This window comes from Anolis sagrei, chromosome 6 (genome assembly GCF_037176765.1).
Source record: "Anolis sagrei isolate rAnoSag1 chromosome 6, rAnoSag1.mat, whole genome shotgun sequence".
Taxonomy (NCBI): Eukaryota; Metazoa; Chordata; class Lepidosauria; order Squamata; family Dactyloidae; genus Anolis; species Anolis sagrei.
Window position 1 is genome coordinate 96,304,310 of NC_090026.1, and position 25,954 is coordinate 96,330,263.

Consider the following 25,954-nt stretch of genomic DNA (forward strand, 5'->3'; position numbering starts at 1 on the left):
ATTAGGACAGTAAATAAAGAGCAACACTAAAAAAAGAGCAATTCCAGACAAGAATCAACCAGATCCAGCTAACACATCCCAAAAAAGGATCCCCAAGCAACAACCAGCTAGGCTTTCAATCTGCAAGACCATTAAATGCTAATCAAGTTGGCCAATTGCAACATTTGCACTTACTTCAAACAGACAAGATTTCTTTCTCCCACCCTGGACATTATTCCACAGATATATAAACCCCAGTTGCCTAGTTTCCAACAGACCTCACAATCTGAGGATGCCTGCCATAGATATGGGTGAAAGGTCAGGAGAGAATGCTTCTGAAACATTGCCATATAGTCTGGAAAACTCACAGCCACACAATTGTTATATTTGCAGTTGTGGGAGCTGGTTCGAAAATACCTGGAAGACCAGAATCTGGCAAGCACTGCTTTTCAATACACTCACCGTGTTTTCTCCTCAAAATAATTCCTCAGCAATACCTTGTCTGAATATTGGGACAAAACTTGCTGGTCGATTTTATTTCCTAGCAGAGTTTCCTAAAAGTAATCCAGTGTTTGAACCTGGGAATGAATAATTACAAATATTATTTCCACCCTAATCCTAGGGTATTCAATATGGGCGGCACTACCACAGAAAAGTCATTCTCTCCTCCACATGCTAACTATGGTTGTCAGTCAAAAGGTTGGACAGGTTACTATAGATCTTGTGTAAGTGACCTTGAATCATAAACATCTCTCCATACAGCTATCTGATGTGTTATTGTTGTCAATTGACCTTCAGATATTGTAGAATGTCTTTCTCTCCAACATCTTTGACCACTGGCCAAGATGACTGCGTATGACAGCAATGGCAAGTCAATGGACTGTCTTCATTGGACACAACTACCAAAATTTGATACCACTTTAACTGCCATGTCTTGATTCCATGAAATCCTGGGATTTATAGTTTTATGAGGTATTTAGAATCATGTCCCAGGAACGTTTCATGTTGGAGCTCCCTACAAACCACAGGATTCCATAATGTACTGTTGTGGTGTTATATACACTTTGAGAATCCCTAACCCTAGTCTTAAACAGAGTTGAGGAAGCAAGCATTTTAGCACAGTTTTACTTCTTTTAAAAAATGTTTAGTTTAACTTATAGTTCATTTTCTATAGATTTTGTGCACTGTTATATACTTGGCTCTTGGTTTTATTCAATGCATCAACAGAGAGGAACAATTTTCCTCCCATTATTTAGTTGTTTCACAGCTGTACATGATTACATAATCTCAAATATGACATGCCCTAGCTACTATTATTTTAACTCAAAATAGCTGTTTTGGACACCAAGAGATGACAGTTCGAGGAGGGTAACAGGTATTGTTACAAGGACTATTTTTTATTTTATTCATATCCTTGTCCTTAATGCATGTTCCCAAGAAAAATATTGAGCAGCAGTAATAAAGAGACCAAAAATGGCAAAGCCACAGTACTGAAGGAAGCCTACGTGAAAACTCTGGTTGTATCTTCCTGGTTACAGAAAACAAACAGAACTGTCCAACACGCTTGCCAATGAAGGCCTGCCAAATAAAATATTGGTTTATGAAGTCAGGAAAAAACTAATTTTAAAGGGTATTGTAGGTTATTTGTGGTGATGTCTAGTCCACACAAACCATGATGTCATCTCCAAAAATCTTCATCATTTTTCTCTTATTTCTATAAATCTGAGATGGGATCTCAATAACCTCCTAAATCCACAAAATACTCCTCTTATGAAATATTTACTGAAGTCACCCTCACCCAACAAAATGAACAGAAAAGCACAATCCAAATATATAACCTAATATTTGAGTGTCTTGAGGCTAGGGGGAAAAAAAACATTTACTAGTTGGAAAGAAGAGGGAATGGTGTGGAAAAAATCCTTCCTTGCTATTTTAAAAGTAAGTTTAAACCCCTGGTTTTGGAGTTCAGTTTGGCTTGTGAGGGTTCATTTGGCTTTCTTCATTAGTGCACCTTTCTTCATTCATGTAATAGTGCTAGATTCATGACCCCAAGATTGTATTTCTACATAACTCATAACCCTGCCTTACTGCTGTTCCCTAATTTTTAGTTTTGGCACAATTGTACAATTCCAGCATTAAAAAACCAAAGAAGGGCAAGTATAAATGTAAAATAAAAGGAAAACAGCCAGTATAGGAATAGAAAGGGAGAGGAAAAAGAGGAAGAGATGGGGAGAATCCCGCCTCCTAATGTCACTTTACCACCAGCACACTGGCACAAAAGCAAAAGGGACCCATTGCACCAAAGTTGGTGCTGGGAATATTGTAGAACTGGAAGCCATTGATGGGTTTTACATATTAATAGCTAGGAACGGGATGTACATGTGATAAAGTCCTGTGTCTTGCTGTTTTTAAGGAATAAGTTGAAATCCTTCCAATACAGTAGGTTCTGTAAGATTTGTGCGCAATTATACAGGACAGCCCGTGACATTTTCCTATAGATGTAAGAGCCAAGATGCAATGTGTATCCGTTGAAAGGTTAGAAATTTATTTGTCCCAAATTTAGTAGTGTTCAGTTGTATTGCGTGACCCCCCAAAAGCATCGCATATGTGTATAATGTCTGAGGAGGAAAAAACAAATTTCCCGTACCACCACGACACACAATTCTATGACATTTCACACTATCCATGTCTCCCAGGTATTTTTTATTACTTTTTTAAATTAAAAAAAGTTCAAGTGCTTTACCGTTCTTCAAGGGGAAGTTTCTCCAGCCATTTTGTTGCTTCCCAAGTACAAGAAATAAATAGGAGCAAGACCTTGTGGATTAATAGTTCATATGGGTTCCAGAGCATCTTTAGTGTTATGGTGAAATCTCAAGCAATCTGCTACCAGACAGTAGCTTTCATTTTACATTCATTCTTGTGAGACCAGAGGTCATGTTCTTCTTTCTCCAGAGGTCAGTAGAAGGTATGAGGGTGGGGGCCATTTGGAGTAGTATAGAAGCAATGCAAGTGATGGCTTTTTACATGGTCATCCCTCTGCCAGACAGGCCTTGCTTGATAGTATGTATAGTCTCTCAAAACTATGGCTTTGGATATTCAGAAGCCAACATCTTCTCAGTTGAATGTCCACCATGTCACCATTTTACCACTTCTTGGTGCTAGGAGCAGAGCTGGGGAAAATATTTTTTGACAATATGGTCCCTCTAGTCAGCATATCCAGTGGGAATGGTGACTTGAAAATTCAAGAAGCTGCTAGTTCCCCCAAAGTATATTTTCTGACTAGGAAACCCATAAAGCACATATATAGCGCACATATGGCAGAACCATAGTATTCCTTTGGCTTGACTATGTGTTTACTTCCAGTTGGTCCAACTGTGACTCAATTGGACTGCTTGTACTGGCAGCCCACAGACCTCACACGGCTACATCCAAAACTGGAATCTGACCTCTTGGCAACTACACCAACTTGGTGGCTCTTTGTCATCATGCAATCAACTACTGGTCACCATCCCTTTCTTTCAGTTGTTTCCAACCAATGAGCCCGCAGCCAGAAATAAAAATACTTATTGTTTGTCTTCGGATATATAATCTGACACTTGGTATTATTGAATTTCTTTCCATTTATATTGTTCCAATTCATGAGCTCATCTAAATTTGTCCTGCATAATTTCCTGCTCTTTCTCTTTATTAACAATACCTCTTAGATTGGTGTTATTTGTATATTTCATCAGCACACACTCCTAGCTCACTGAGACAGAGCATCACATATGTATGTCTGAGACAGATTAAAATAATATGTTTGCTTCTTTCCACTTAAGATATGTTTTAAATCCATGCCAGATATCATATCCTCTTTCAGGATATTGTCCTCAGACTATTCAAGCAAGAAAAGCAAGTAAAACAAGGAAACAGAGATCTGATGGCCACTTAAAAGAAACAAGAGTCCAGGGATCTCCTCATACATGCTGCTGGAATCTGCAAGGATCCCTGTGAGTTGTGGCTATTGTGGTGGCATCTACCTAGGGTGGCAGCAGGGTGGGGTTTTTTTGGGTTGTTTTTTTTTCAGTTTCCTCATGGAGCCACCGTGGAAATACTTTTCCCGGATGTGACGGGAGCCATTGGGCTCCATGGCAAAACTGCTAAAAACCTGTTGCTGCTGCCCGCAAAATAGCTCGCGTGTCCTTAGTTCAGTGCTGTAATGCAACAGAAAATATTATAGCTGTGTTGATCAGGAACCAACTACAGTATAACTTCCATAGTCATGGGGGATACATTCCTGAACTTTTCATTGAATTGTGAAACCCAAATGCACCATTTGTGGACCTTGTCTATAAAGTCAAACTTTCATCGTCCATCTGCGATACTGATGAAGTACTTCCGCATTCCCCGCATGCTTTTGCTGGAGTGCTTTGCTGAAGTCTTTTTTTAATGGCCTCATAAATTAGTTAAATTAGCCTCCCCACACATAGGTGGTACCTAATTTTCCTACTTGACAGATGCAACTGTCTTTCGGGTTGCAAAGGTCGACAACAAGCTACACAATTGGTCAGAAGCTCACTCCAACCCAGGCTGGCTTTGAACTCATGACGTTTTGCTCAGAAGTGATTTTAATGCAGCTGACACTCAGTCAACTGTGCCACAGTCCCGGTGCATTTAAGATCCTTCTCAATGTTCTCCTTCTCAATGTTACTGAGAGTTAACAGAGATGACCCTTTGTTTTTGGCTCCATTCCAAGAAAGATCAGGTGATCTAGCTGAAGCTCCACCCCACAAGCAGATGACCTCAAGCTCAAGGCATCAGGCAGAGATATCAGCACACTAGACACGAGAACAACCACAAAGCATTAAAAACAAACACACCATCTTAGAAACAAGCATCCAGCCTTTACACAATAAGAAACAAACACTCAGCTTTCTAGCACACTCCAAGAGTCAAGCTCTACCCAAGAAAGACTCACCTCCTGCTTCCTCTTCAGCCACTGGTCCCCTGATCACCACTTCTAGTTCTGAACATTTTGGATAAAGGATACTCAACCTGTATAAGGCATCTTTCATAAGTCCATTCTTCCTTCTCTTCCTTCTCTGCTGTAAAGATATACATAGGTCAGAGCATCCTAGTTCTCACAAGGTCTATGAAAGTCTAACTCCATAAACACAATTGCTTCTATATTTCTGTAGCACTGTCTTTGTACCTCTCAGGGTCTGAAGAAAAGCCCATAAACCTATCAGCTGGTGCGAGAGAGACAGCTTACAGAACATATTTTCTGAAGTGCATGCCACGTGGGAAAAGACTCCTAACACATTCTCAGAGAAGCCACACAGTTTCCAGGGACAGTAAAAGCAATAGAAACTGCAGCTCTTCCACAGCAACACATTTGCTGTGCCAAGAATCCCTTATAGCTCCAAAACACATGAGGATTCACAGGCATAGCTTTTGGCAGTAGCAGACCAGTTTTGTGTTTTTAGCAATGTTGTGTTGTGAAAAAATAAGGAAAGGCAGTGTAACTTTGGAGCCATTTAAAAATGAGACGTTATTTTAGAAGATCACATAATTCTTGACTGCTGCACTCCTAGTCCAACATATTTATTTTATTGATAAAAGTATGCTTTCCAACCTGAAGGAAGGCCTCCAGAGTGGTTTCCCTCAGAGAACAAAAACAAGATCTGGGATGCAAGTTGTGCTACAGAGAGATCTGCCAAGGTTTTGTCAGGTGTGCAAAGCTCTCAGTACCATTTGTATGTGCGTGTGGCTGCACATTAGTGCCCATGCGTGCACGCTCAGGGTTTTGAAATATTTCTTGAGACGTCTGATTCATTGCTTCACAAAACTGAAATGTTTGTACTGTGGAGATAGATGTTTTTCATATGCATTCCATTTCCGTAGGTACTTGGTTTCTGCTATGCAAGCATTATGTTCCTGTGCTTTTAGGCACACGATAAGCATAGGCAGAGAACTTAGTGAAAAATGAAGCATTTATCAGAAAGGAACAGATACTAGAAAAGTGCTTTGACTCACTAGTAGGCGACTCTGTGTTGCTTGAATGTTTCCACATGTGAGTTAACAAATGGCTTTTATATTCACTCCCCGCTATGAAAAATCTATAATTCCAAAGTGCACATGCTGCCTTGATTTCATTTTCAGCCTATCACTTGAAACTACACTTGCCCAGTTTGGCTCCAGTTTAAAATAAATTGACATGGAATCTGATGAAGACTAAATATTTAAGTGCTCCTCAAGGTCCAAAGGATGCGTTAAGCATGGGCCAGAGGCTGCACGTAGATCTCAGCCTATTACTGTGGTCCACATTTCATATAATCATAGATGGAATTGATTGAATGGTTTGTCCAGTCTAACCCTCTGCCATGCAGAAAAAGCACAATCAAAGCACTTCCAATGGATGGCCATCCAGCCTCTGTTTAAAAACCTTCAAAGAAGGAGCTTCCACCACACTCTGAGGCAGAGAGTTCCACTCTTGAACAGCTCTTCCAGTCAGGAAGCTCTTCCTATTGTTCAGGTGGAATCTCCTTTCTGGCAATTTGAAACCATTGCTCCAAGTCCTAGTCAGCAGGACAGCAGAAAATAACCCTGCTCCCTCTTCCTTATAGCATCTTTTCACATATTTAACATGGCTACCATGTCTCCTTTCAAACTTCTCTTCTGCAGGCTAATCAGACTCAGCTATTTAAACTGCTCCTCATAGGGCATGGTCTCCAGACCTTCTATCATTTTAGGTGTCCTCCTCTGGACACGTTACATCTTGTCAATATTTTTCTTAAATTGTGGCACCCAGAACTGGACACAGTATTCCAGGTGAGGTCTGACCAAAGCGGAATAGAGGGGCACCATGACTTCCTTTGATTTAGACACTATCCCCCTTTTGATGCAGCCCAGAATCTCATTGATTTTCTAAGATGCTGCCTCACATTGTTGGTTTATATTCAATATATTGTTTACTAAGCGTCCAAGATCTTTTTCACATGTATTGTTGTCAAGCCAAGTGTCACCCATTCTGCATATCCTCTTGATGATTAAAAAAGGTGATATTTCTACTCTTGAAAACTTCCATGAGTAATATCAATGGCAATTGATGACTTCCCTGCTAGAGTGTAGTGAGCCCATTCTGGGTTTTATTCTAAAATTCAAAAAGATGGTGAAAACTATCCCCAAAAACAGGTCTAGCACCTTGGATAGCTCCTTTCAAGTCTGGACTAAAACTGAAAGTAAATTCATTACGCCTCTTGACGTGGAAGGCATTGAACATCACTGAGTGTATTGTGTTCGTAAAACATTAAAAGGAACCATAAATAGATTCCATTTTTGCCTGCTTGTCTGCCTCCCTCCTTTCTACTTGTTTATTTATATCCTGTGTTTACTTCAGTTTGGAACTCAAGGCAGATTACACAGATTTCTAGATGTTAACAATTCAGATAATACAAAAGTGAAAAGTGTTTAAAATTCAAAAAAATTAAAAACCAGTTAAAAACATGATTGATAAAAAACCCACCACAACAAAGTGTGCTACCAGAGGGCATGACCCCATGTAGGATCCCATCACCAGAATTTTTTTCTTCTAAATTTCCTAGATCTGCTATGAAGTATAAACACAGGATGTCCTCTTTGCATATTCTACCTGAACATTGTTCCAGAACCAATGGATAGCAACCCGTTTTTAAGGTTATGTGATGTCCTGATTAATCCACGTGACAAAAGAAGACTGAAAGTAAAAATAAAAGTTTCCCCTGACATTAAGTCTAGTCGTATCCAACTCTGGGGAGTGGTGCTCAACTACATTTCTAAGCCAAAGAGCTGGTGTTGTTCATAGTCTCCTCCAATGTCATGTGGCCAGCATGACTGCATAGAGCACTGTAACCTTCCCGCAGAAGTGGTACCTATTTATCTACTCACATTTGCATGTTTTCAAACAGCTAGGTTGGCAGAAACTGGGCCAACAGTGGGAGTTCACCCCGCTCCCTGGATTCAAACCGCCAACCTTTCAGTCAGCAAGTTCAGCAGCTCAGCAGTTTAAACCACTGCGCTACCAGAGGGCATGACCCCATATAGAATCCCTTCAGATTTTTTCCTTCTAAATTTCTTAGGTCTGCTATGAAGTATAGATACAGGATGTTCTCTTTGCATATTCTACCTTAACGTTGTTCCATAACCGATGGACAGCAATCCATTTTTTAAGGTTATGTGATATCCTGATTAATTCATGTGAGAAAAGAAGACTGAAATATATGTCAAAAATCCACTTTCCTTTGTGATACACAACTACAGAAGAATTTAAAATGATTCTCCATATTTTAAGACGCTCATCAAAGCCATGGCTCACAAATATGTATGCCCATGTTACATTTGATAGAAGCTCAAAGGGGCCTTTTAGTGCCACACTGAAAACTCAGTGCAACTGGGTAGCTCTCCATTGACATTATGGCTTGCAATAGAATACAGGCAAGTAAGCAGTCTCTCAATACTCGTAAAATAAAAAGAGAAATATGGGACTTAGCAAACAAGTTTATGTAGCACCAGGGCTCTGTGGATGAGGTGAGCATAGTTCTGCATTCAAGCTACATCATAGCAGTCTCTTTGGTCTGCTTAACATTACACCAGATTCAACAGACAGCTTAATGGATGATCCACAGCAGTGCATGGCTTTTTCCTCCTTTTTCTTCTTTTTTCTCCTCGTTTATTGGGACTTACTTTGAATAGTCAGAGTCCAGGGAGCCACGTCTGGTGGCCCAAGGCCAGCTCTCTCCTCCCACCTTTTCCAAGTACTGTATGTTGCCTTTTGCCAATGCAACTGGCTACCCTGTCTGTCGCAGTTCTCTACCTTTGGGTACAATATTTTGTTTCTTGTATGTATTTTTAGTAAGAGCCTCAAAGAGTCTGAGGTAATTCAGCCAAAGTCAAGAGAGTTGTTTCTGGGTCTACTATAAATGAAAAGAAAAGCAGACACAGAGGTATTTTCAAAGGAAAGAATTCCATGCCCTTCTCATCTGGAATGCGATTTGATGATATCCTGTTAAATTTGGTCTCTCCAAGGTTCCACAGTCTGTAGAAACCCATAATCTGGAAGACAGAAAGAAAGTGGGGATCGAGCGTCAAAAGATTATTTATTAGTTTTTGTTTTTAAATCAAGATTCAAAAAGTGGGATATTTATTGTGTGTGTGTGTGTGTGTAATTTCATTGTCTTTGGTGCCTTCTGCTTTTTGAGATCATCATAAATCATATTCTAGTATTGTTTAGCATGAATAGCTGCTAGACATGAGTCATATACCCATGGGACCAAACTGGGAGACAAAAAAGAGAGGTGTACAGTAAACACCAGAGGCAGAAAGACTCTATTTCTCTATCAAAAGTATCAGTTTAAACAGGATGCCTTGAATGAATAGCCCTTCCTGTTCAGAATGGTCAACCACAGACCAAAGGATTATTCACTATCAGTAAGCCATTTCAAACTACAGTACTGTGAATTTATCATATGCTTCAATACCAAACAGAAACAGAGCATTCTTATTCTAACCCTACTGTCTCCTGAGATATTAGGAAAATATGATATTTCCATTGATTTTTAGAATTCAAAACTGTATGAGTGAAATATAATTTGCCAGGGTGAGCTTGTTTGTAATGGCTGAGCTAGGTAGTCCATATAAGAGTAACACTAGTCATGTGAAGTTAAAATGGAGAAACAAAATCTCATATGGTGTAAGTGAAATATCTTAGTGACAAGGCATTAGACTTACATGCAAAAGTTTAAAAGATCTACACCTGACGTTTTGAGATGAGAGTGGAAAACCCTTGAGAGTTATTGCCAGTCAATAGAAACAATACAAAGTTGGAAGAACCAATGTTCTGTCTCTGTATAGCTTGCAGAAGGATGGGAATTCCACTGACTTTGGGATCCTGGTTGATGCTTATAAAATTAACACACTGTTTAGAGTCCAGATGTTGACCACAGTGTACTGGAGGACCCAGAGGTTCTGAGAGAGAACATATTAATGAAATCCGCAAATAGAGAACTCTCTATGGAAGTTGACTGTAGATGTATCCCAGAGGAACTAGAGATTTTTAGAAAGGTACCCTCTGAATAAAGGCTTTTTTAAATTCATGTTTTTCCACTTCCACAGAGTTTGTGTGACCCTAACCCTTGTAAAAGTGGAGCGCATACTGTACTCTTTGTACATGGTAAAAACATGCTAAAAGTGTCCCACAGTGACATGAGGAAAAAGGTTGAATAATACAAAATAATAAAATTTCCAGATAATTTGAAAATGACAACTCTCAGAGAGAGACTCAAAGTGATTATAAATGAAGATATAGCTTCTTTGTGAAAGTAAAGCAGGCAAGGAAAGGAGGAAGTAGAGCAAAAGTAGGAGCTAGAGCATATAACTATTTAAAAGAAATCTTAGCCATTTCCATTGGCTCATAATAAAGGTAACTTTACATTCTTTCAGGTGATTATTTTTAGGAGATTGGTCCTTCTGGGGTGACTAACACATCTATTAGTCCAATTATATTCAGTGATAATTACACTGCAGAGTTTTAACACTTTATTATGACATCTGAGTACTCATTGGGAAAGTCGGCCTTTCTAAATCTCTGGGGCTTTGGAAATGAGAGCCTGTAATTTTATGATTTCCAGACTTGCTGTGAGCCTTAGGTCAGGATTAATACCTTTGCTCTGGGCAGTACAGAGCCATCTCACTCTTGATTGAAATGAGAGGTTCTCAGTGAAATACCAGGTCTCTTTTGAAAAGGTCTCTGTTACATTTGTAAAAATTAGCTTGTTCCAGACAGCATGCTGGGAAAACCTTGCACTGATATGTGCAACTGTGTTTGGTAGCTCTAAAGTAACTGTAGTAAGAGTTTAAATCACTAGCTGGAGCAAGTGAGAGAAGAGCTATGTTGCCCAAACTGCTTTATTGTAAAGTATTCTTTATACTGAAAGCAATTGTTCAGTGCATGCTAATTTATTTTTGTTATGCATTGATACTTTGAAGATTGAACAAATAACCATGTCTGGAAATGGACAACATGGTAAATCACAATTCAAGAAAAGTTAAATTTCCCTCAGACAAATCAAAGGAATAATTTGGGGTTTCTTTTATATTTTATTCTTTGAGTGGTGGGAGGGATACATACCAGAAAGTCAGATTCCTTCCTTCCTTCCTTCCTTCCTTCCTTCCTTCCTTCCTTCCTTCCTTCCTTCCTTCCTTCCTCTGTATATCATAGTAAGGGTGCTGCCACAGTGGCTGAAACACATGCTGAACCGGGTTTTAAAAACTCCCTTTGGCACAGATTTAAGTTTATACACACACTCTCAAAAACATGGGCCTTCCGAGGGGAGGGGGTGTCTACATGTCATCTTGATAACTATCAGGATGATATGCAGCCCACTCTGAAGCTCCCCAAAATAAGCCCTTAAAAGTTTTAAAAACTTACTTGGCCACCATTATCTTCCTCCTAGCACCCTGCTTTGTTCTAAATTAATTTGGTTTTACCCTTAGGCATCATTTGGACACCATCAATAAAACCTAGACAGGGTGGCCTAGAAGTCAACTTATTGAGCAGTTATTATTGTTAAAAAGGCCTCCTCTTAAACTAAGGATCTTATCACACAAACATCAGAAAAAAGCATTTTCAAGTAGGCGAGACTCTGTTTAAGAACACTAACTGAGAACTAGATACCTACTCACTGCATCTCACATGCTTCTTTCCTTTCCATATCTAATAAAAAATGCACACCAGACTTATCACACAATTGTGATATGACTCCTCCCAATCCATTCCATGTGTTCCCCTACATTACTGTCTTCCTGTTTTTTTGACAGATCTTGCACAACCATGTAAGTTTGTGTCCTCTATCTAACATATTTTGTTCCTACAATGCTGTGCAGTTCCATATTTTTTTTAAAAAAGGAAACAATAATAAGAAAGTGGAAATTACTTTACTCATGGTTTTTCTGGGGCTGCTACCAGAAGTGTACTTCCAGCCACGTTGACAAAGGAGAAACAAGAAGGATGAAAAGACTGCCTACAAGTGTCCAATGAAACAGACCTTGTATCATGTGATAGGCAAGATCCTCAGAAATGGACTATAAGAGTGATATAAGGACTTCAAATGGTCCAGTCAAGAGCAAGTATGACAGAATTGTTACCTATGCAAGGGGTGGCAGCATGCATGCCTAGGGCTATTATTATACTGGAGTAAAAAAAAAGGTAATTATGCCTTCCTTCCAAAATGTATCAAAATGATCTCTAAAGTTTGTATTAAAGGGCATTTACACCGTGTTTGCAGACCTCCTGTATTCCTAGGAGATGAGTTATTTATTTCTGTGTAATTTCTGTTGCTAAAAAATAGCCCAGGAATTCCCCAAGACATGGTGAGGATTTCCTACTTACCTTAAAGGGAATTTGTGGTGGATTTGATGCAGAAATTTGCCCTTTGTCTGCAGGCGCAGATGCAGTATGGCATGTGAACACGGGCCTAGCCTTCCACTGTTGCCCAACCATAAGCTACATCATATTCTGACTGAGTTTTCTAAGTATCTCATAAAATTGCATATTCCATAGTTCCATAGAATGGGGCTAGGGCAATTAAAGTGGTATGAAACTGATAAAAAATGTTCAGTACAAATATACCCATATTTTATTTTATTTATTATTTATTTGCAGTATTTATATTCTGCCCTTCTCATCCCGAAGGGGACTCACAGCAGATCACAGACACAGAACACATATACGGCAAACATTCAATGCTGATTATAATAATGACAAGACAGACAATAGATAGAGGTATATATAGGCTTTTCCATCCTTTTGGCATCTTTGGATGCCAAAAGGATGGAGGCTGTGCTTGGGGGTACTGTCATTCCATCTCCCTGCCCAAGAACTTTCCCTGTTTGTAATCTTCCTCCCTTTTCTGATCGAAACACGGAGCCTAAATACCTCCCCTCTTTAAGGCAGTTCCTATTTACCTACTCACATTTGTTTTCGAACTGCTAGGTAGGCAGAAGCTGAGCTAAAGATCAAGAGCTCATCCTCACCTGGGCTTCGAACTGTCATTCTTCCAGTTGGCAAGATTTATTGCAGCTTGGTGATTAACCTGCTGTGCTAAAGTTCCAATTTTCCTTTGAAAACATTGTATTATATGCTTTCTAGTCCACCAAGTAAAGGTTTCCAAGTTGGAATGTGATTTTCCTGCTTCTTCCAACCTTATGATTCTATCACATTTCTAAAGGATAAGAACAGTACTAGTGTATATGAGAATGACATGTGTTGCCTAATTTTGTAGAAATAACAATATCTAATTCATTTTCAACATCAGCTTCCAAGCTAAGGAACCAGAAATGGTCTGTAATGTATCAGCCACATTATGTTGGGATCTTACCAGAAGGATCAATAACCCCAAATAAGGTATGGTATTTGTTAATGATTAACCTCATTCAGAAAAAGCAGTGATTTCTATTTTTCCATGTTTCTGTGGCATTGAAGAGCTCAAAATGCCACATTTTCCAAGGTGGTTCTGTTCCAGCAAGTTTCTATGTTATTCCAACCTCTTTGTTTCTTTCTATCTGTTACTGGTTTCTTTGAATGATCTATTTTGGGACATTTTATGGTTTTATATTCCTCCAAGCTCCTTTGACTGCAAGCTTTACAGAACAGTGGGATGCAGATTACAACAACAAGCAAACAACCACTAAGGGGTTGTTCATTTTTTTCAATTTTAATAAAACCTATGTTTTAATAAAGTGTTATTTTTAATAAAGTCTATATAGGGTCATCATATGAGTTTTAGTGAATAAACACAGGTACTTAAAAGTGGAGAAATACCACATGCTCTTTTTATGTCATGTGTAGAATCAGTTTCAATCCCCTGTTTTCCAATGAACACCTATCTTCTTAACTTTTGAAGGTCTAATTATTCACATAGGAATTTATGTTTTCAAGATCAAACCTCGCCAAAATTCTGCTCTAACTTTCAGAATGTATAAAGAGCACCCACAGATGAAAACAATTGTTGTACTACCTTTTGTTCCCCTCTTTCTAATACAATTCAGTTCCATCTCTGCTAATGGGAGATAGTTTGTAAACGTATATTAAAAGAGTTGTTCACTTCAAATGCATTTCGCAGGCCTCTGAGCTAGTCATTCTCACCTCATGAATTCAAAAGTGTCTATGAATCTGGGGATTGTTGTTGGAGGATGATCTCATCTCTCAGCTTTACAAATTCTCTCGTTTCATTTTCCTCTGCAACTTGTTCTGTATATTTACAGCCAAACTTTGCTGACAAGGACAAATTAGCTGGCCTTCTTTTATATTTTGGGTTGTGTTCACCACCAAAGGCAATGTGAGACATGGGTTCCCACTCAGAAAACAACATTCTTTGTGGTGGTTTCAGACATTTATATGTCTACAGAACTAGGCATTTACAATACCTCAAGTACAGCATTCAGCGATGACATCAGAAAAACGGCCATTCCAACATGGCATTTGCAGCTGCCAATTAGGTTTTTAACAAGTGATGTAGGAAAAGTGGTCTCCAACTCTAGTGGTGTATGTGGTCCACCTTGTAAAGTGCACATATGTCTCACCTACTGCACATATCATAGGTGCTAAGAGAAAGAAATGGTTCCATGAATTAAGAGTTGAAACCTTGCATCAGGCTACATACTATATATACACTTGTCTATAAGTTGACCTCATATATAAATTGAGGGCAGGTTTTAAGCCCCAAAATTATAGATTTCGATAGGACCTGTGAATGAATCAAGTCTCCTTCTGCAGAGATGAGAAAATGGTAGCATTGTTATTATAATATTTATATCCCACTTTTTTCTGGTAAAAGAGAGTCATGCTCCTTCTACACTGCCATGTAACCCAGATTATCAAAGCAGATAATCCACATCTGCTTTGAAATGGGTAAAATAAGTCTACACTGCCATATAATCCAGTTCAAATTAGATAATCTAGATTTTATATGGCAATGTAGAAGGAGCCTCAGGCTCCTTGTATACTGCCGTATAAAATCCAGATTACATCAGTGTAGAGGCATATAATCCAGTTCAAAACAGATAATGTGGATTATCTGATTTGATAATCTGGATTATATGGTAGTGTAGAAGGGGCCTCAATGTGACGTACTTTCAAAAAATAAAAAAGAAGATAAAAACAAGAGGAGCTCTACATACTTTGTAAGTAATACAATGTTTAGGTCAGCAATTCTCAACTTGGGGTCCCCAGATGTTTTTGGCCTTCAATTCCTAGAAATCCTAACATTTTGTAAACTGGCTGGGATTTCTTGTAGGCCAAAAACATCTGGGGACCCCAGGTTGAGAATCACCAGTTTAGATCCTCTAAGAATCTTGAGTTACAACAATTAAACATAAAAACATGGCTCTTTGATCAAGCCTTTGCATAACCTATGCAATAGACAAATACAGAATTTTGTGCATGGACAATTGGAACGGCCTGGATCACAATTAGGAATAGTGTGGTTAATAGTGATGATATTGTTAATATTTAAAATGTTCTGATGTATTTTATAATCCCATTTAAATGTTTTTGTAATTTTACATTGTTTTAATGGCATACCTATGTTGTAAGCCTCCCTGAGTCCCCCCCAGGGTGGAGAATGGTGGGTTAAAAATGCCGTAAGTAAGTAAATAAATAAATAAATAAATAAATAGAACACATTTGTGGGTGTATATGTAAGTATCAGGCCTAAAGCAAAGCTTGCAAAAGTTACTCTTGGCTTTAGTTCTCACAGTTGAAGACAGCATGGGTAACATATAACTCTGGTCAGTGAATATATATTTGAAAAATGGTCATATGTGGAGCAACATGGTTCATCTCTAAATTATCTTAGTTGCAGCAGAGTTGAAAGCATTGAAGCAGAACTACTCCCTGTTCCATTAAAATACTAAATCTTAGAGATGCTGTGCACAGAGTCAAGGACATGTCTACTTCCCATGAAGGTGGGTCTCCACCTCAGGAAATCTCAGTGGATGTGTAAATGTGCAAACTGGACAATAACAGCATACTAGCATTGAAAACATGAAGCTAGGAGACAATAAACTACATTCATTCAGATATTTCCACCAGGAAGCAATAACTATGTAAAGGCATCTCATACCATTAGTGACGCTATCTGCACATTCACATTTGACGCTTCGAGCTTATTCCAGAAGTGTGGATGTTCACTTTACTTCCAGCATGTCCTGTAATGAAATCAACAGGTAAACCAACCATTCAAGCAGAGTAGTTTTCAAAAAGGGTGTTATATATTCAAAGCCATGAGTGGTCTTTACAGAATTCTTCTGGCAAAACTGTGCATTTAATCTGGGAGCCATTAGAAAGTGTGGCGCTAGAGATGAAAGAAACCAGAAATTCCATATCACAATGCAGCTTGATCAGTAATTCATGGGCCAGGTAATCCACAATGACTTGTCGGTCCTTTGATTGTGCCCGGTTTATAGCTATTAGCAGTTTCCCCTTTCAAATTTGTTTGCCTCCATACTTCCTTTCTGACCTCTTTTTCATCATTTATGATCCAATTTGGTTGAGGAAAAAAACATAACTGCTGTTTGAGTGCATGGCTGTCATTCAAACCCCATTACATTGCCAAGACATTTGACGTTTGCAACTTTCTGGTGGGGTGGGGGCAGGGAGGACATTAAGCAGGTGTACAAAACACTAACCAGGTGCCTTTAACAATACTTTATGGGATTCGCAACTTGCCTTCAGGCTATAAACCTGTTTCAACCTCAGTTTCCAATATAGACTGAACTTTAATACTGGGCATTATATTCAGCCAAATGAAAGTTGCTTACCTCTATCATCTGAGTATAAACAACAGAAAATAGACTGAAATATGGTAAAATATATAAAAAATAATTTGTAAAGGGTTTAGAAAAGACTGGTCAAAGCTTTGTCTTTGATTCTGTCTCCTGACTTAAAACAGCTGAAAATTTAACAAAAAGTTATCAATACATTAGCAGGAGAACCATATTAGATCACCTTTAGATGCATCATAATTTTCACTGACATTTTAGAATGCTATGGAATATTTCCAATGTAGCTGTGTTACATGCTAATCCAATTATGGAAAAGTTTTTGGTGGTGGGGATTTAGATACCTAGAACCACTCATCCCCAGATAGCAGGTTATGGAATTCTGGGAGTGGTATTCCAAAAACTACCTTTGTCTTACAAATGCTCTAAGCTTATTTTCACTTACCTAGAAAACTTCTTCAGCTAGAAGCCTAAACATGTTAGGAATATGTCTCTCCACATGAACCTGCATGAGATTTAAGATCTCCATATGAGCACTTATTTCCATCCTGCCACGACCACCAAAGGTATTATTGGTGAGGACACAGTAGAGAACCTTCTCAATGTTCTCTCCCAGGCTGAGAGCTCTTCCACACAGCCATATAACCCAGAATATCAAGGCAGAAACCCCCACAATATTTGTTTTGAACTGGGTTATCTGAGCCCACACTGCCATATATCCCAGTTCAAAGTAGATAATGTGGGATTTTATTCAGCTCTGGGGAAGGGACCTAAAATGGCTCAATTTCTGCCCTCTATCTGGTGACAGGTAAAGACAGGTTGTGCATCCCTTATCCAAAATGCTTGAAACTAGAAGCGTTTAGATTTTCAGACTATTTGGAATACCCGTATTGACATTTGCTTTCAAAATAGGATATTTTGAAGAGGTGAACCCAAGTCTAAACAAAAAAATTAATTTATGTTTCATATGCACATAGTCTGAAGGTAATTTTATACAATATCTTAATAATGCATAAAACAAAATTTGTGTACACTGAATTATCAGAAAGGTGTTATTATCTTGTTCGTAACTTTGGATTTTGGAGTACAAGCAATCCATAAGTTACGAACAAGATAGATTCAGTTGTTTTGTTCTTGAGTTGAATTTGCATGTAAGTCAGAACAGGTACATTTTTAAGTATAACTCCAGATATCTGTCTATCTATCTATCATCTCTCTATCCTCCTTTGGATAGCATAGGGAAGGGTTAACACTCTGGTGGTGTTGGTTTTTGCTATCTGTGCCCCTGTTCAGAAGATTTTACCTCACTTTCTGTCCTTGTGATAATTGGATTTTGAAAAAAAAATGTTGTGGAAACAAGGATTACTGATCAAGCTTCAGTGGAAACACCTTTTCTCCATGATAACTCTTTCAGGGGTTAATTTCCCTTCCTAGGGGTGCATTTCTCTCACTTCCTGTTATCTCAGACCCATTCTTAACTATGAGTCATTTGTAAGACAGATGTTTGTAACTCCGGGACTGTCTTTATTAGGGATTTCAGAATTCTGGAAAAGTGACGCCCATCCTGTATCTTATATTTGTCAATGTTTAGGCAATATTTTAAAATAGGTTTTGTTGGACTGAAGAAATAGAAAGGAAATGCTGATTTTGTTTCCAGAAGCCCGTGATCATCAACTACAGTTTTACATTTTATTATGTATATAGTATTCCAAAATGCCTCTCCTTATTCTTAATCATAGTTCCTTCCTGATTCAAGTAATATATTATGGTGTAGCAGGTGGGCTTCCTATTCCAGTAATTCTCTTCATTTCCTGCTCCTTCTTTTCATTCTGTCTTGCTCTGAACATTTTTTTGAATACACTTTTCTTGCTGTGGCCTAAACTTTTTTACTTGTACCCTTTTTCTTTATGGAGATAGTAAGGACATTACTCTATCCCATGCCACCTGAATGTAGAGCTCAAATATATTATAAAAATTGTAGATATTCCTCTCTTTTTTAATTCAAAAGACTATTGATCCTCCTAAAGATCAAAACCAGAAGATGTTTGATTTAGAGATGGATTAACTTCTCTCTACCCACCAACTGGTAATTTCTTGTAATTTATCTGCTCTTCTATAAGGAATGAAAACCTCAGGGGAAGTCTGCATCAGCAACAGTTCCGTTTTCTCCTCTTCCCCGCATTTTTGACCCTAATTCAGCAGAGGAAAATGTCCAGAAAGAAATGATTTGGAGATAGGAGGTTGAAATTTCCCTATCCCATGCAATAATCCTAATACAGACAGTTGGGGCAATCTGCTTACTTTCAGAACCCAAAGACAGGATTTACAAATTAAATAATTGACATAACATACAGTTTGACTTATTAGTGATATTTAGCAGCAGTGCTGGTTACACATGGCTGCCTAAAGTGGAAAGCAAATGGTGCTCCCTCCAGGCCTGTACTTTAAAAATGACTTCCTGCACCACATAGACATCATTTCCTGTCTGCATTTATTACATCCACTCCCAGGTGCCGTCTGAAGTAGATTCAATGTAGCTTAATATGTGGGATATAATTTTTCACTAATTTCATTCTCAAAGGAAACAATAAATAATTTGAACAATTTTCTTCACACTGTGAGATAGTCTTTGAAAACTACATTTCTGAAAACTATTCACAGTACTGAACGTTTTCTGTGCACCTTTTGCAGAAAATGATTTTTGTGTGTGAAGGAAGCAGCATTTTTTTTCTGCACAGAAAATAATATTTCTCCACTGATTTTCTGTGCTAAAAATTCTCTTTCTATCCCCATCCCATTTGCAAATGTTGAGCCAAATAACTCCCAAACTGTGAAGATTTTAATCAATCCAGGATTGTTCTTGTCAAGGTTTCCTGATGCTCAATAAACATATTTCCCAACAAAATTTCAGTTATTGTTAGAACATTCTTGAACTGCATTATTTGAGTCCACAGTGACCATATAATGCACTTTGAAGCTTCATTATATGGTGGTTTAAATGGGGCCTATGTCTTCATGTTGCAACCCTTGAACTATAGCTTTGGTCTGATAACACACATAGCACATGGTTTAATTTTTTTAAGATCTCTGTGAATAATGTGATAGGGCATTTTCAATACAAAACTTATTCTTCACCCAGGAACTCACTTAGGTCTTTATTGCATGAACCCTGCATTACACTGCATTGATAGTGAATACATAAGCAGACTACAGTACTCTGCTAATGAAGTGGGGAGAAAACCCAGATCAACAGAACTAGGGTGAAACCATTTTTCACAGTACAGATATAATAATAATAATAATAATAATAATAATAATAATAATAATAGAACATCACTTATTGTTGCGTACAATATGCAGCTAAAACCACCCAAATACTCATACTTCTTTTTATAGGTTTTGGATGGTACACCAGTACTTGCCAACACACAACCGCTCCATTTGAAAGCATTATTAGGGAGCAACAGCTTACTTTCTATCAGCAATAGTATGGGGATTTTTGCATTAATTATTAAGGATAGAGGTATCTTCTTACAAATCTGCCTACCTGCTTCTGTAGGTTTAAAGGGTGGGAAAACTGGGAGATTTAGTTCTAATCTTTAGTTGTCACATATACAAATTTCATGAAGATGTCAAATTTTTGCAAGTTGGCTGCAATGTCTCCGCATGGTGGAAATATGAAAGGAGTCCGATTGATCTTGACATTTACCAGCCCTCTTGTTAAGCAAAGGTAACAAATGGTGTCATTGCTGAAACAAGTGAAACAATATTTTCAGTCATGGTTACAGTCAGAGGCAGAGTCTGGGGCAATGAACCAGAAACCAAAAGGGAAACCAAAATATTCAACATCCACCCAGGATTGTTTTAACTTAGCTAAGTACATTTTTGATCAGGAAACCATGACCTCTTTGCTTAACGATCCTGGTGATTTATAGGATTAACAAAAATAAGAGTGAGTCATGAGTAATTTTATATACCGTTATTCAAACATATAGCTGTAGATATAGACTCAGCACATTTTTAAAAAAATTGTTTTATTTTTGTTCAGCAGCCCTGATATAATTGCAGCATCTCATATCCATGGTTTATTTATTAAGATTATCTATACAGATATATACTAGTATTACATTTGCCTTTGTTGTGAGTGTTCAGTGAAGTTATCTTTAAACATTTGTTGCATTGTTCCGCTGAAACTCAAGCAGAAGGCTGAGAATAACATATAACTGTGGGTATTCTTTTCTGCACACCATCAAAGCCAAGTTTCTAATTTTAATTGATTTCAAGACTCCAGAATGGATCCAACTACAATGGCAATGTTTTGAAAGCAACCCTGGATTTATTGGTGAGTGTGCAGGGACGGTGAAAGGAAATGTTATTGCTAAGTCGCATAATGCAGTGGCAAATAAAATCTAACAACCAGATGCAGCATTGTTCCTCGTTTCCAGTTCAGCCTTTTCCCACTTTGAAATACAACAAGGTCACCTGCATGCTTTAGACACACACATATACACACAAACATCTGGTAAGTACAACCCAACTGCAATGGTAATATGAGTTTCATTCAGGGAAGCCAGTGTTCAAATGCAATCATTACCTGAAAGGGAAGTGTATGCAGCTGACCCCAATTTTATATGTTCACCTAAATGTTTGAATTACTTGGAAGGCTTTCATATAAAGTAGCAGATACTGTTTTTCATAATAGCAACACAACTCAAACAACAATAAATCCCAATCATGTCAAGCTGCAAAAACACCCCCCAAAAAACCCTGAACATATGAAGCTGGTTTATACCTAGTCAGACCTATATTGTGTAAATATTTTGGTAGGAGGCCTCTTTCCCGGATATAAGACAAGGTTCTTTTCCACATCTTTTACATATCCTTATTTGATCATCCTGATTTATCCACTCTCATTTCACTTTTTCGGCTGTTTTTAAAATTTCACAGTTTCTCTCTCCTTCTTTCACTTTCCTTCTTTGTTCTTGGCCTATTTTAATACAAATTGAATTAAAAATGCAAAGGTAATTTGCACTCGGATAACTAGGCAAGATGGAGAGGAGAGGAGGGGATAGAATCTTGTTATTTTTGTAGACCTAGGCAAAAACAAACTCAAAAGTAAAATCCCCTTCCAGGAGAGAATTTGCCACAAACCCTGGTTTGTGGTGAATTTAATTGTTAGTGGGTTTATTCCACACTTTCTTGGAAGGGACGGAATAAACCCACTACTTCGACTGTCTGGACTGCTCCCTCAAAAGTTCTGGACTGCGAGGGCTCCAACCCCCTCCCCAAAACCCCCCACAAAACCCTAAAATATAAAAAGGAAAGTTACTGAGAGACATTTGGCTTCTCTTCCTTTCTGGTGGAACATACCAATGAAAACCGAAATGAAGCCCCAAATCACTCCTGGCTCCTATGTTTTGGGGTGTCATTGGTATGTTCCCTCAGGTAGGAAGAGAAGCCAAATGGCTCCCAGTAACTTTTATTTTTATTTAAGGGGGTTTTTTTTTGGGGGGGGGGGGGTGGATGGCCAAGTGTTATTCTGGAAGTATTTGGGATAGCATGTGGATAGCCAAAGGGGAAAGCCCATTTTTTCCCCTGCCTGTGTGGATTTAAATTCTTTCACTTGCTTTTATAATGGGGAGTGTTAGGCTGACTTACACTATAGAATTAATGCAGTTTGATTACTCTTTAACTGTCATGACCCAATGCTATAGGATTCTGGGACTTGTAGTTTGGTGAGACAACACTCTTTGGTACAGAAGGCTAAAGACCCTGCGAAACTATAGGCTCCATTATTCCATAGCATTGAACCATGGCAGTAAAACGTTTCTGTGACTTAACACTTGCTTTAAAGCTTTTAAAAATTGTGTTACTGTGGTTTATGTATATATTTTTTTCTAAATGTCAGTTTTCCTGATGACTTTTCTAGTGGAAAAGCAGGACAAAGAAATAGGTAAAGGACTGAATCGTATTGGTTAACTTATTGGCTGGTATTCTGTTAATAACACATGTGATCAGAAGACCATGTTAGGCTTATGCCATCTTTTGGTCACAATAGAAATTGGTATTCTCTTCCACCTTCCACAATAACCAATGATATCATCTCCACCCCCCCCCCCCAACTAAGGGTCCTTTTACACTTCTTAATATGTGAAAGAAATCACCATACAAAACATCGATTCCTCTCACCTCTTGTTGCCAGGCAGAGGGACAAACACAGCATTTAGCGAAAGTGCAAGCAGAATTGGTTAACAGCTGAAAAGCACGTGGTAAAAAGGTGCACTCAAAACCCGATTCCACTCAACAATGTGCACCTTCACATGACTGTATATCCCTTCCCTTCCCCCTATGTAGATTGCTCCAGATCCTACAATTTTGTGATGGATCTGGGCATTGTATGTTTTTACCCTGTTTCCCCTTCTGCTCCCTCACCCAAATTGTGCTCCAGTAGTTATATTTATATTTTAATGTACCAAACATACCAAGTTTGTATGAAAATGTAACTCTATTTCCTGTGCTGGTCAATGACTGAAATAAATGATTTGATTGATTGATTGATTGATTGCTCCAGTAAACATGTGCATTTTAAAAGCTGATTGGGCTATCAAAAATGGAGCCATAGACATACAGGTGGCTAAAGAGAAGCAGAATTGGAAAGCAATTAGAACTCTCTGCAACCATTCCTTTATTTAGATCTTTATAATAACATTTAGGCGAAGAGAGAAAATAAGAAATCTGGATGTGTTTACATTTGGAGCTCTGCATGTGTGCATATGAGGTCCAGAGCATCTCGGAGAGGATTTTTAAAAAAATAAACTTCCACCGGCTGTCCCCTATCTGCTGTCCCCTATCTGCCCTCCATCTTGATACACTTCAAATTAAGGTGTGAGGATGGTGGGGGATCATTTCCAGGACTGACAGGTCTGTGTGTGGACTGTAAGGTCCCAGGATTTTTTGCCCCACTTTTAAAACCCTCATTTCAGTGCTGTCTGGAAATGCCCTGGGACATGATGCTTCCCTTAGCTCTGCCTCACTTGAAAATGATGCTATAGAACTTTGGAGGGGAAACTCACCCTCCCCCTTTCCAAAACTTTGTAGTCATTTTCAAGTGACACGAAGCTAAGGGAAATGTTTTGCCTCAGTAAGGAGGCTTTTTCTCCATTTTAAGAGATAAACATGGGGCAGCAAGGGGAGACGGCCACTGCCATTCCTTGGGCTGCCTGGGGGATGACTGTGGAGATGTCTCCTGGGATTGAGCATGGCGATCCCAGGAAGTAGTCCCCACAGGACCCATACCTAGAAAGATCTAACTTGAATAATCAGGTTTATTCCCGATTAAAATGAATTAGCCTGGAGAACATGAAGCATTTGGACATTCCAGGCTAATCCATTTCCTATGCCACATTATGTGGAAGTTTAAATTGGGCCTGAACTCCATGACAAGTGGAGAGGGAATTGGAGAAGGTTTCAGCTAGGATTCCAGTGGATCTCAACAGAGCTTGTTATCATTCTGCATATGGCTACAGAAACATAGCGGGATGCTTCTTCCATTCTCCCTATTCTCCACCAGCCACAACATGACTATGGATTGAGGAGTTTAATGATGAGTCCAGGATGATAAGTGGGCAACTTTAGAGTATTTCCAACGTTGAATTATTTTGCTTTATTGTGCAATAGAGCATCTTGGCCATTAATAGTTAAATAGTTTATTGATTCAGTAAACCTACTTTATGTGAAACTTACAATTAGATTCAGGTCAGAGTTGCCTCAAAGGGAGTTCAAGTCCTTTTGGAGAAGAAAAATGTAAATCAGTTTTAGAAAGCCTTTTTTAAAAAATGGTAAAGATTGAACATCTTTTATCTGAAATTCCAAAATCCAAAATTCCAAAATCTAAAATTGTCTACATAGGTGGTTGAGATAGTGACATCCTTTTCTTTGTGAAGGTTCAATATGCACAAACTTGCATAAAATTATTTAAAATATTATATACAATTACCTTCAATGTGTGTATATGATACATAAATTGATTTCATATTTAGACTTGAATTCCATCTCCAAGACATCTTATTATGTATGTATATGTAAATAAAGCTACTTCAAAATCCAAAACTCTTCTTGTCCCAAGAATTTCAGAAAAGAAGTTCAACCTGTATTGATCTGTTCTGTTGCTAGAACCTAATATCCAGCTATTGCTAATTTATTAGGAATATACAGTGCAGGTGGAAAATTAGTAAGATTTCAAGCTTGGTTCCTCTCACTAGCAGCAGTGCTAGAAAGACAGTAAGTGACCTCCGAATATCATGAACCAATCAGTAAAACTTTTTAAAAAGTGTCAGTGAGTCCAACCCATAACAGGTCCTTGTTTGGGGATAATGCTCAAAAAACACATGTGCCTTTAAGAGGTCTTGAAAGAATTTACACCCATGGACCATTACCATTTCCACACACCCTGCAGCTTTACCAGCCCAACATATGCTGACTGTATATCACCACGACCTTTTTTTAACTAAAGCCCTTTTGACTGGAGTGCTTTTAATACCCACTTTCTCAGCTGAGCTCAAGAGTGATTTGTTTTACATGCCACATTAATCCTTTCCACATTTTCTGGACGAGGCAACCACAATTCCACTTGTGAGGTGTTTCTAAAGCAGAGTTATAGGAATAAAGCAGCAGGGTCCCTGACTTGACAACTTCCCTCCAGGCAGCTGACAAAGTGGCTATCAGGACCCAGGTATTGCCGCTTAAAAAAACTGCATTTGTGCCCAGCAATCCGGGTGGGCAAACCTTAGTGGTGGGTAGGAGGCCCAATTATTGTTGGCTATCCTGTCACAATTAAAACACAGTTGGGTGCTCTGTAGATTTAATGCCCGGCGAATGCAGCAGCAGATATAAAATACAGGGTTTTTTTTTTTCTTTTTCTTCTCTAAATTTCTTTTTATAAGGTTAAGATGAAATGCAAGGGGGAGCAGACAGGCTGGAAATGTAAATGGCAGCTTCGTAAAATTCAAGACGTTTATGCCTCACACCTACATGACGGTAGAAAAGAGCTTTTTTTAATACACAAGCAATTAGTGTTTGGTGCCCTGGCTTTTTTATTATGTGGTAATTTTACAGGTTTTTTTAAACTTTAAAGAGTGACACACACATACAAATTCAAAGAGCAAATGAATTTCTGTTGTAT

General features: G+C 38.4%; 1 long non-coding RNA gene across 4 annotated transcripts in view; it reads right to left on the reverse strand.

The window, feature by feature from the left end:
- Positions 1-4,159: 4,159 nt before the first annotated feature.
- Positions 4,160-25,954, reverse strand: part of LOC132778803 (uncharacterized) — a 151,072-nt gene continuing 129,277 nt past the window's right edge. For 3 of the 4 annotated variants that reach the window (XR_009631777.2, XR_009631778.2, XR_010910200.1), the window contains 2 exons: positions 16,116-16,200; positions 8,476-9,048 (listed from right to left, as the gene is read on the reverse strand). This is a non-coding gene — a long non-coding RNA (uncharacterized lncRNA). Of the gene's footprint in view, positions 4,173-4,936; positions 5,064-8,475; positions 9,049-16,115; positions 16,201-25,954 lie in introns of those variants that run through there. The other variant, XR_010910201.1, reaches the window with a different exon arrangement.